The sequence below is a fragment of the Anastrepha ludens genome, chromosome 3, assembly GCF_028408465.1.
Source record: "Anastrepha ludens isolate Willacy chromosome 3, idAnaLude1.1, whole genome shotgun sequence".
NCBI lineage: Eukaryota > Metazoa > Arthropoda > Insecta > Diptera > Tephritidae > Anastrepha > Anastrepha ludens.
The window spans coordinates 23,207,348-23,219,547 of record NC_071499.1 but is presented as its reverse complement, the minus strand read 5'-3'; the positions used below and the strand labels follow the sequence as shown (position 1 = coordinate 23,219,547).

At 32.2% G+C, this 12,200-nt stretch overlaps 1 long non-coding RNA gene across 1 annotated transcript in view; it reads right to left on the bottom strand.

Moving 5' to 3' along the window:
- Positions 1-12,200, bottom strand: part of LOC128857162 (uncharacterized) — a 48,169-nt gene that overhangs the window by 17,587 nt on the left and 18,382 nt on the right. The window lies entirely within an intron of this gene.

Sequence of the window (12,200 nt, the reverse complement as noted above, 5' to 3'; positions counted from 1 at the left end):
ATGTATGTATGTGTGTGTATTTAGATATGTATGTATGTATCCACCGCTAGGTGAATTTGTTTGTGTATATGTATGCATGGATGTGCGTTAACTTTTTTCGCGTAATCTCACCGTATACATATTGAGTACCTTTTTTCTACAACTACAACAACTGCACTTTTTACGAAATAATTTCGCAATTTGTTAAAGCAAAGCGTTGGAGAAAAAAACATTCTACCATTTTCGTTATATAAATTGGATTCTCTTCTTCTTACGATTTATTGCTGCTGGGTATTCGTATACCGCAGCCTGTGTAGTTGATAGATTCAGTGGTTGTGCAGTCAGAAGCAACAAACAGCAGCAGCAACAACAACAACAACACAAATAACAGCAATACAAACTACAACTATTTTCTATAGAGTTCTTTCTACCTCTAAGTTTTGATGTTTGGTTTTTTTCCTCATAATTTTAAGAAAAACTAAGGACCAATCAAGCAAACACGTGTGCGTCGTGCAATGTGTGTACAAGCACGTATGCTAGTGTGTGAGTGTGCATTACATTCATTCTATAAACATAGAAGTGCATTGTGTGATATCAATTATTCTATAACCGTAAATACCATATAAAGCTAGTAAAGGGGAGTTTTCAGTGGTGCTAGAAAGTTATGCAGGTGCGGGCACCATTTTTTTTGTTCACGAATAAGTTTGGTGCATAGTGTATAGTTATACATACATATATACATATATATGTACACACATACATATATAATCGTACACATATATATGTAAGTATGTATGTAAGTGCATTTAATTTCGCCAAAATCCCCCAAACCGAATCAGCTGAGAGCAAATGACTGGTACTAAAGTATAAGATTTTGCATTGACAGTCGAGTGCACGTTAATGGAACCACCCAGAATAATGCCTAGGCATGGATTATCACTTAAGCAGCATGCCTCAAAAGTTTAAACACCTAAAATAATAATAACAGCAACAACAAATTGAATAAAAAATTGATTTCGGTTTGCGCCCGGCTTTCCTTGGAATATACAGGGTGTCCGGCGGGAGAATAAGGAATTAAAAACAAAATTAAAAAAGATTTACTTAAAGTTTATTTCAATAAATATTAGTTTGGCGAAAAATCTATTATTTTCGCGTAAAATTTTTGAGCAAATGTCTTAAAACTGTTTTATGGCCGGTCTTTAGCTCCTGAATGATGCTACGAATAATTTGTATATGGTTTTAATACCTTTTTTCAATATAATGGTAGGTATTTTTGGGAAGTTTGAAGAAATAAAATACAGGGTCCGACGCTTAAAGTGTAACCAATTAAAAAAGCTTTTATTCAATTCAAAGTAAAAAATGTGTGAAAATAATACAAAATTAGGAATCAGTCTACTTTTGCTCGATATGACTACCTTTTGCCTTGACTATGACCTTGAGACGGGCCAGCAACGCAAGCTTGTTGTAGTATAAACTACATATTTGTAAAAATATACAAAAATTAAAAAGAAAAATAGGTAATTAGTCAAAACTTTCCAATATGTCGCGCTGCTATTACTGTGAACACACGTAGATGTACAAGGTGGCACAAAATTAGTCAATCAATTTTGTTTTTGAATACCTTTTTTACTAAAATCTTTATTTCCACCTTATTTTTATACCACAGCTGTCAAGTTCACAAGTGTCAAATGTCAACTTCACGTCTGTCAGATTTGCAAAAAATATAAATCTTCCGTCAAGGTGATTAATTTAGGCCACCTTCTACTTTTACAAAAACACGGTTTATCAGATGAGAGCAAAAAATCTACATCTGTTTTAAGTACTAAAATACAGTCAAGGGGAAAGAACTCTTGACATTCAGCACCCTGCTCTTTAGGTTGAGGACGATCAACCTTTTCTTGGCCACGCACACACATGACATGCTTATGTGGTTTTTTTTAAATTTTGTTAAATGATTTGAGTGCAAGTCGTCAAGGATATTCAAGAAGAAAAATTTCAAAGCACATTTTTGATGTGTTTGACCACAAAATATATATTAAAAAAAATTTAGCACTGTTTCAGAATAACTGCCCGAATGTGACTTGCAGGTATTTTGGCCCACTCGCGAATCATGACTTTTTTCAGCGCCTTGAGACTGGTGAATCTTTTAGTTCGTACGTTGCTTTCCAAAATGGGCCAAAGAGTATTCTCTTCTATCGGATTCGCGTCTGGTGAATTTGAAAGTCATTGTGTGGGCGTTATGAAGTTCGGAACGTTGTTTTTTAGCCATTCTTGGTTCACTCGAGCTTTGTGAGACGGTGCCGAGTCCTGTTAAAACGTCCATGGTCTACCACCGAAATATTTGTCTGCCCACGGCTTCAAATCAACCTCCTGAATACTTGCCCGATAATATTTCGCATTTACTTTGACGCTTGAACTTGCTTAAAACAAGACGGTCGTGTGTTGTATTTATTCCTTGGACACTCTATTGCACTAATAATTATATAAGAAAAAAAAAAAATATTTTGTTGTTTACAAAGAATTTTGGTAGTGAGGTTTTTAAGAATTACCAAAAAAATTTGTTCTAAAATTTATATAAACGATATATATAAAATATACTTATTACAAAAATCGGCCACCGTAGCCGAATGGGTTAGTGCGTGACTACCATTCGGAATTCACAGAGAGAATGTAGGTTCGAGTCTCGGTGAAACACCAAAAATAAAGAAAAACATTTTTCTAATGGCGGTCGCCCCTCGGCAGGTAATGGCAAACCTCCGAGTGTATTTCTGCCATGAAAAAAGCTCCTCATAAAAATATCTGCCGTTCGGAGTCGGCTTCTAACTGTAGGTCCCTCCATTTACGAAACAACATCAAGACGCACACCACAAATAGGAGGAGGAGCACGGCCAAACACCCAAAAAGGGTGTACGCGCCAATTATATATATATATATATATCCGAATGAGAGATAGAACCTGGCCAGTAAGTGCTCTGATGTTGAAAGAAAAGGGAAAAACACTGCATGCAAAATTTAAAGAAAATGAAGCAAACTTCTTCGCTAGTGATGGATGGGTCCAAGGATTCAAGAAGAGGTACGGTATTCGTCTTCTAAAAATATCAGGCGAAAAACTGTCTTCGCAACCTCAGCTAGTGGATCCGTTTAAAGAAAAACTTAAAGCTAAAATGGCCGAATTGAAGTTGTGCAACGATCAGTTATATAATGCTGATGAGTCGGGGTTATTCTGGACACTTTTGCCAAAGAAAACGTACGCGTCAAGTTTGAAGAAGAGAGCCCCAGGGATAAAGTTCGAGAAGAATCCACGCTGCTTTAAAAACTTTCAGTGTCCCACCGACTAAAAGACCTCGAAATCCGCCTGGATGACGTAGGCTATTTTCAAGCAATGGTTTCATGAGTCATTTGTTCCACAGGTGAATATTCCTTTTAAGTTTTGTCCGATTTTTAAGGTTAACTGGTTGTTTTTTAAGGCTTACCAAGTAAAGCTTTCCTCCTAATCGACAACGCTCCTTCTCACCCAAATGAAGCTGAACTTGTAACGGAGAATGGGCAAATTTCGGCAATATTTATGCCACCAAACGTTACTCCCCTCATTCAACCGATGGATCAGAATGCAATAAAATTACTAAGTTGCATTACAGAAACAGCCTTCTAGCTTCAATAGCAGCGACAAAGTCTGATTTTTCTCTAGTCGTTGATAAAATCTAACTTAAAAACAACTATAAATGTTTTGGATGCGGCTTGGTTTCGTGTTGGTGAAGCAACATTAGCTAAGTGCTGGAACAGTATTTTAAATTTTGCGGTAAACAATGATGATCCCGAAGATAATGTTCCGTTGGCGGTTTTGAGAGAAAAATGGGAAGCTAAACTTCGCACCTTGATGTGCAACACCGTCGATCTCCTTAGTAGTTTAAATCCTGAGGTTCGTTCGTGTTCGCAGATATGGTCAAAGATATGTATGTGGGTTATTGAAAAAACTTTTTTTTTATTAAAAATTTCAGATTGAATTCACGTTAAAAGCCATTCATGAATGGATCGAAGATATCGAGGAGGGCAATGCAGATGACGATCAACAACAAGAAGACGAATCCGATGATGACAGCGTATCAGAGCAACTGGAAAAAATTAAGCCGACTGAAACAGTTGAAATTTTCAACAAGTCGTTAATATGGGCTGGTCATGAAGACGTCGATCAAAATGATATGAGTGTGCTAAGTCGGTTAGGGGAGAAAGCTGTGCTTCAAGGTTTAGAGTATTATAGAAGATACACAAAAATATGACTGATTTTTTTAAATAAAACCATCGTATGACTTAATTTTCAATTAATATGTAACGAATACAAGAATAAAATGTGAATTTAAATGTGAAAAAATATATTTACTTACTCTTTTTGGGCATTCCAAAACGTGAACACTTTTGTTAACGTGAACTGCCTTGGTTTGAATTAGTTCACGTTATCGAACGTGTGCTGTATATATTTTGGTATTATGGTAACTTTTAAAAATCTTAGAAGCAAAAAAACATTTTTTTTAATTTTTAATTTTGTATGATAAAATATACGCATTAAAACATTATATATATATTTTTTTTAATTTTTGGAAAACAAAGTTCCTTGGTGCTGAGGTTTTTAAACATTAGAATTTTTCCAGAATTTTTAATTTCATGATAAAACATACTTATCAAAAACCATATTTTTGATTCAACGTTTTTGGAAAACTAAATATTTTTTGGTTCTCAAGTTTATAAACATGACCAAAAAAATTGCTTTCCTACATTTTTTAGCAAAACTAATAATTTTTCTCAAAAAATTATATTTTTTAATACTATATATTTTATCGTAAAAAATTAAAAAAAATAAGATATTTCATTTGAAAAGGCTCTATAACATAACTTTCAATGTTGTTCGCAAGTTTCCCAAAATTATTAAAATTTTTTCAAAATTTGTTTCAGTTTATTTCTTATTTAATCAGGCTTGCAAATAAACTACAATAGTTTTCCGAAAAATGCACGAGTCGCATGGAGTACTTTACATGGAAACGTCCATATAATAAAAACATCAGTTGCGGGATATTTCATAGTTTCCAGAGTAGTTTACGCCATTTTTTAAATTTATAACTGTTAAATGTCGCATTTATTAAACTTTTATGAGTGTATATAGTGATCGCAATATTAGGTTATTTATTCAATTTAAATATTTGTATGTAATATCAAAAAAAAATTTTCTTGAAATATTTAAATTTGTAATAAATCTATGCGCCTTCTGCCTAAAATGTTCGCTTTCAGTAGAAATTGAAAAGTGTGCATTTGTCAAAACAACCACAAATGCATTTCAATTTAATGATTATTTTTCTGTTCTGTTATATCATCGCTATGGGAAATCCACCTAAGCAAATGCAATAATTTCAATAATACCCGCTGAAAAATGAGCTTAAAAATACATTTCTCACTAATCAGCTGCGCAGGCAAATCAGATCGATTGCTTAAAAAACGAGCAGCGATTTTGTTGGAGGTTGAAGCGCAATAATTACTAATCTTGCATAGAAAAATTGTATGCAATTTTCACTGAATTGCAGGCAAACAATTTTATTTTTGACAAGTAAATAAAAACTGCCACTTCGATTTATGTGGTTTTGCCGAGAATCGATGGGAAATTTGAAAGCCACGAGAGGTGTTTATATTTCATAGAAAATTTCGAAGAAAGCAAAACAAATGTATCTCACACAAATACATTTACGCAGGATGACTGTTTTGCGTCTTCGCTTAGAACACTTCAGTATTTTTCCGAAGCCACAAAAAAAGAACCAACAGATATACCAACTTTCATGGCCGGTGTAGGCGAATAATTTGTTTGTGATTTTCATTCGGTACGACCAGCGTTCGACGGCCACTGTGGACATGAAACTTCAACTAAAAAAATTTGAAAATGCTTGAAAAGGTGATTAACACGGCGGTTGCGACAGAACATCCCATCCAAACTCTCAGAACTGCTGACACTTCAAAGAAGTTTGCGGCTTGGCGTTGACGTAATGGAACACAGAAAGAGTTCTACGCGCCGTTTCTAGCCGTTTCTGGTTAAACGCCTGCTTCAATTTGTTTAGTTGCTGACAGTAGAGATTCGAATTCAGATGATTGGCCTATCAGAGTGTACCTCATCTTCACCGTCCATAATATCAATAGAACCAACCACCGCTTCGAAGCCAAAAATAACACAATTTTTTCTTTCTGCCTGCTTCGACTTTATACCTTCGTCGTATTGGTACTGAGTTATGTACTGGACTTTTTTTTATTTTACCTCCACTTTGGAGGTACTGGGTTTTTTTTTCATTTTACCTCCTTAAAAACTCTCAAAGCTTTCAAACTTTTGTATTTCGAAAGTGATAAAAATTCTAGTGATATGGATTCTAATATTCTAAACTCGACGAAGGTAATAAAAACTAAAGCGATCTTGAAGCATCTACGCAAGACTGCACAAGGTGACGAAAAATTTATCATAAAATTTTGTTATTGAATAACTTTTTACTAAATAAAAAAATAATTTTGAGTGATCTTTATTTTCACCTTTCCGCCCTCTATTGCTTGTCTGTTTGCAACTTTCAATTTCACAAGTGTCAAATATGAATGACGTACGACGCCATTTGCAAAGATTACAAATTTTTCGATAGAGTGACTAATTTTACGCCACCTTGTATATGAGCGATTCCATGTTAAGGGATCTAAGTATTTTGGTCATAGCCGTAAATTTTCTGAAAATAGGTTCAATTGTAAGTTTGAGTGTAATAAGAAGTAAACTGCAAAAATGTTGGAAAAAAAATTAATAATTTTGAGATTTATTCAATGTTCAAAATTTTGATGCAGAGATTTTTAAATAAAATATCTTTGGTTGTTAAGATATTTTTATAATTTATAATCTGTATTTTATTGTTTAAAAAAAATTTGGAAAACATTTGGAAACTTAGGAAAAAAGATTTTTCGGGAAAAGTGTAGATTTTCGAAAAAAAAATTATTTTTGGGGAAATATGTTTATTTGGAAAAATAAATTATTTTTGACGAAAAATGTTCATTTTGTAAAAAATTTATATATTTTGCAATTTTTTTTTTTTTATTTTACTAATTAAAACATCTTTGGTTGTTTTTGATATTTTTATAATTTATATTCTATTATTTGAAAAAAAATTTTAAAATTAAAAAAAAAAAACAAAAAATAAATTTGGAATTTTTTTTTTCGGGAAAAATGTAGATTTTCGAAAAAACTTTATTTTTAGGGAAAAATGTTGATTTTGGAAAAAATTATTTTTGGGGAAAAATGTTGATTTAGAAAACAAAATTAAACTTATATATATTTATTATTAAAAAATATATATTTATTATTAAAAAATTAATATTATAGAAAAAGAAATTATTTATTTGAAAAAATTTTATTTGTGGAAAAAATGTAGATTTTGAAAAAAATGCTGATTTTGAAAAAATGTAGATTTTGGAAAAAATGCTGATTTTGAAAAAAATTTAGATTTTGGAAAAAATGTAGATTTTGGAAAAAATGTAGCTTTTGGAAAAAATGCTGATTTTTAATTTTTCTGTTCAAAATTTTTGGGGAAAAAATTTCTTTCTGTCATTTTTGAATTGAATTAGAATTTTTTTTTATTTCTTCATTAACAGCTGAAAAAAATTTTGGGAAACAAATATTTTGCTGTAATTTTTGATTTTGAAAAAATGTAGATTTTGGAAAAAATGCTGATTTTGAAAAAAATTTACATTTTGGAAAAAATGCTGATTTTGAAAAAAATTTAGATTTTGGAAAAAATGTAGATTTTGGAAAAAAATTAATTTTTCTGTTCAAAATTTTTGGGAAAAAAAGTATTTCTGTCATTTTTGAATTGAATTAGAATTTCTTATTTTTTCCATTAACAGCTGAAACTATGCTCAGAAATCACTGAATGCTTCTTCTGTGAAATGACAGAACTCCGCCTTACTGGAATACTTCTTAAGCTCAGGCAAAGCCGAACTTAATAATTTTGAGATTTATTCAATATTAAAAGTTTGATGTCAATTTAATTTTTTAGATTATATTGTATTAAAAAAATAATTTAGAAAAATTGTTACTTAGAAAAAAAAATTATTTAGAAACATTATTAATTTTTGAAATAACAAACTTATTTTTGGTAAAAAAGTTTATTTTCAGAAAAAAAATTATTTTTGAAAAAAAAAAAATTTGGAAAAAATGTTGTTTTTAATTTTTCAGAATATATTAAAAAAAAATCTAAAAAAATTGTTATTTTTTGAAAAAAAAAAATTCTGGAAAAGTTCTTTAAAAAAAAACAATTGATTTAGAAACATTGTTAGTTTTTGAAAAAAAAGAAATTATTTTTTGGAAAACAATATATTTTTGGACAAAATGTTGTTTTTAATTTTTTAGAATATGTTAAACAAAATCTAAAAAATTGTTATTTTTTGAAAAAAAAATTTTCTAACATAGAAAAATTGTTATTGTTTGAAAAAAAAAACAATTGATTTAGAAACTTTGTTAATTTAAAAAAAAAACTATTTCTGGAAAAAATGTTATTTTTGGGAAAAAAAAATTATTTTTGCAAAAAATGTTGGTTTTGGAAAAAAATTATTTTTGAAAAAAATGTTGCTTTTGGAAAAAAGAATTATTTTTGGAAAAAATGTTGCTTTTGGAAAAAATGTTGGTTTTGGAAAAATGAATTATTTTTGGAAAAAATGTTGTTTTAGGAAAAAATTTTGGTTTTGGAAAAACATTATTTTTCTGTTCAAAATTTTTGGAAAAAAAGGAAAAAGGAAAAGCAGCCTCCTCAGATTTTTTCACTAACAGCTTTTACTATACTCAGTAATCACTGAAAGTTTACAATAGAATTGCCATAGCTGGGCTTGAAAGGTTGGGTTCCTCCTTAAACTCGAGCGAAGCGAAACCACTAGAATTTCCCCTCAGCCGGATTAAAGAGGAACTAGTCTCACTTTTATAGCATTGTAAATAGCAGATAGAGGAGACTGCCACGATTCGAATTAGGTATCTTTTTTTTCTTTTTAGAAACGAAGTGGACATCGGAAGAATCTCGCTTAGAAACTCACCCACCAAGGCAACAGCGGACTGTAGTATTAAAACGATGTTAGACGCCACTTTAGTGTTCAGCAGTTCATGAAACGCAGCCACTCAAACAACAACAACAACTGAATGGTCTATCTAGCATTTATATACATATTATATAATTGGCGCTTACACCCTTTTTGGGTTTTTGGCCAAGCTCCTGCTCATATTTGTGGCGTGCGTCTTGATGTTGTCGCACAAATGAAGGGATCTACAGCTTTAAGCCGACCCCGAAAGGCAGATATTTTTTATGATGAGTTTTTTCATGGCGCCTGCCGAGCGGCGACTGCTATAAGAGAAAACTTTTTTATCAACTTTTTTATTAAATTTGCGCTTTGCATAAAGCAATGAAAGACACGCAAATATATTATTAAATTTTTTTATTTTATTTTTTTTTTTATTCTCACGGCTGGCTCATTCTGTCAATCCCATTCTCGAGCGCTTATCTCACCAACGCAACTTTTATCCTCATGGCTGTCCCACAAAAACTAGTCGAATGGTGTCAAATCGCAGTTGCCGTGCGCCCAATTAACGTCACCGCTACGACTGATGATTCGATGTCCGATTTTCGATATTCGATTTTAATATTTTCAAACTTTACCCAAGTGAAAAGTGATTTATTTTCTAAATGGCTTAACATAAACAAAATTTCTAACCCATCACCGATACTACTTCAGTTGTCAAAGCAAGCAAAATCGTTAGTTCAAATTCCAAACACTAGATGCAGCACCCTGTGTCAAACCCTACTGAGATAACATCCGTACCTTCGACTCACCCTGTATAAGAAACGGGGACTTTTATTTTTTTATAAATTTTTATAAATTCATATATATATACGTACATTTATGTAAGTGCATTAATCCCTGACTCAATACAATTTGTCTGCGAGGTGAAGGCATTTTTTCATGCATTTAAATTTTTCTTTTTTATTTTCTTGCGCCACTATTTACTTCATTTTTATTTCATTTTGTATCTCGACCGTAAGAAAAAATTCCCCCCACCTTGGCGAGTAAACAAATAGAATTATTATGAAATAAAATGAATACAGCCAATGAAAAACACTCTTTGCTTTTGTAGAGCTACAGATAGGCCCGACACAAACAGCGACCACACACCCGACCCCACTAACCCAGAATCAACGGTTAACTGAGAGACGACTGCGCTTGACTATTCTACTTGATTTTGTTGGGCGCGAGGTTGAATTTCTGAAAAACTGACAAAGGGCAATGTGGCATTGAGGAGAGTGGAATGAGTGATTGAAATGGGAGGGTGCAGAACGCTGGGTGGAGAGAGTGAGGGGTGGACAGTGGGATTACGAATGACTCATAAAAAACACTTTCAAATTTATACTATTATTACACATTTTGCTTATTTTTCATTTATTTACGCCGTTTTCATTTAGTTTTATGTGTTTGTTTGTGTGTGTGCGTTTTTTTCTCTCGCGGAAGTATAATTCATTTAGGTTTTTTGATTATTGTTGGTTTTTTGTTAAAGTATTTTACGAATTTACGTTTTTCATCTTAATTTTAAATTCAACTACAGCTTGAAGAATTTTTTCAACAAATATACTTGTGCTTACATACATACATACATATTTATTTATTTATAAACATATTTACATTATATAAGTATATAGAGGCTCAATATATTTCCCTGTTACTTATAAATTTAAAAAAATAAGCACGCAGTTTTTTTTTTAATTTTCGCAATAAGCTTTGTAAGTGCATATGTTTTTGTAATTTGTTGTTTCGCTGCTTGATGAACGCAATCTTTATTTATGCCGTTTGTTGTTATTGCAGGCAGTGCCCAGGCAACAGTAGAAATATCTCTTTGCATGCTGAATCAATGAAAATGTCTATGTAAACTGTAGCAACATACAGAAGTGTCAGAAATATAAGTAAAAGGTGGCGCAAAATCAATCACTCTATCGGAAGATTTATAATTTTCGCAAATGGCGTCGTACGTCAATCAAATTTAACACTTGTGAATTAGACAGCTGGAGTATACAAGCAAACAAACAGTGGAACACGTAAAGGTCAAAATAAAGATTGCCGTCACTCAAAAACATTGTTTTATTTAGTAAAAAAGTTACTCAAAAACAAAATTGCATGATTAATTTTGCGGCACCTGGTATTTATGTACATATGTGTAAAAACTATGTCAGAATGTATTAGGCAGTGGACAAAAAAATCTTTGAATGAAATCAAAAATGTTCATTGTTTAAATGAACGCTACAAACAAACAATTACAACAAACAATTCGAGGGGTATGGCTATTAAAGAACGAGATCGGCACTGCTGTGAGAGAAGAACGCACGCACCGAGCATCGGTGACCGCCAGCTATTGAGAATTGTTTGTTTGTGCATGCTCTCTCGAATGCAATGCCCCTCTCTTCAGTAAACAAATCAGTATAGAGATAGCTTTACTATGCATTGTAATTGTTTTTTTTTTTTTACCGGAAAAATAGAATACTTTATCAAGATGGTGCTCACCTAAGAACAACAAAAAGCTCGCATTAATAGGTATATGCTGGACCCTACGCTCTTATGTGAAAAATAGGAGCTGATGATTATGATATACTATTGAAAAAGGTTTAAAAGAAACTGATTAGAAAACATAATAACTTGTGACGATCCAGAAAAGGAGCGCCCATTTATTCGTTAGAAGAGTCCTACCGCATGGAGAGCCAAAGACACTTGACTATGTGAAGCGAATTGAAAGCAACGGTGATTGCTCTTTCAATATTACTTTGGCCAAAGCGCGCATGCCATTTTTCAATCATAATATTGCTAAATTTTACTTCATTCTGTTCATGAGTTGCAAAAGATGTAGGAGTGATTTTTGATTCACATTTTTCATTCAATAGCTACGTTAATTTTGTTGTATCTACTTCTTACTCTGCCTTAGGTCTTGTACGGCGTAATAGCTCTAAGTTATCGGACCCTCACAAATAACAATTTACTTCCCCCGTCTGCCCTATGTAGCTTAGAATATCCAATATTTATCTAGAGGCCTTCTCACCAATTTGCAATCAAGAGAATGTAACGTGTACACAAAGGTCTCCTTCAAATATGCTCTCAGTTCGCTAAGTTCCCCAGAGAGTGGAAAGTATATACTCTCA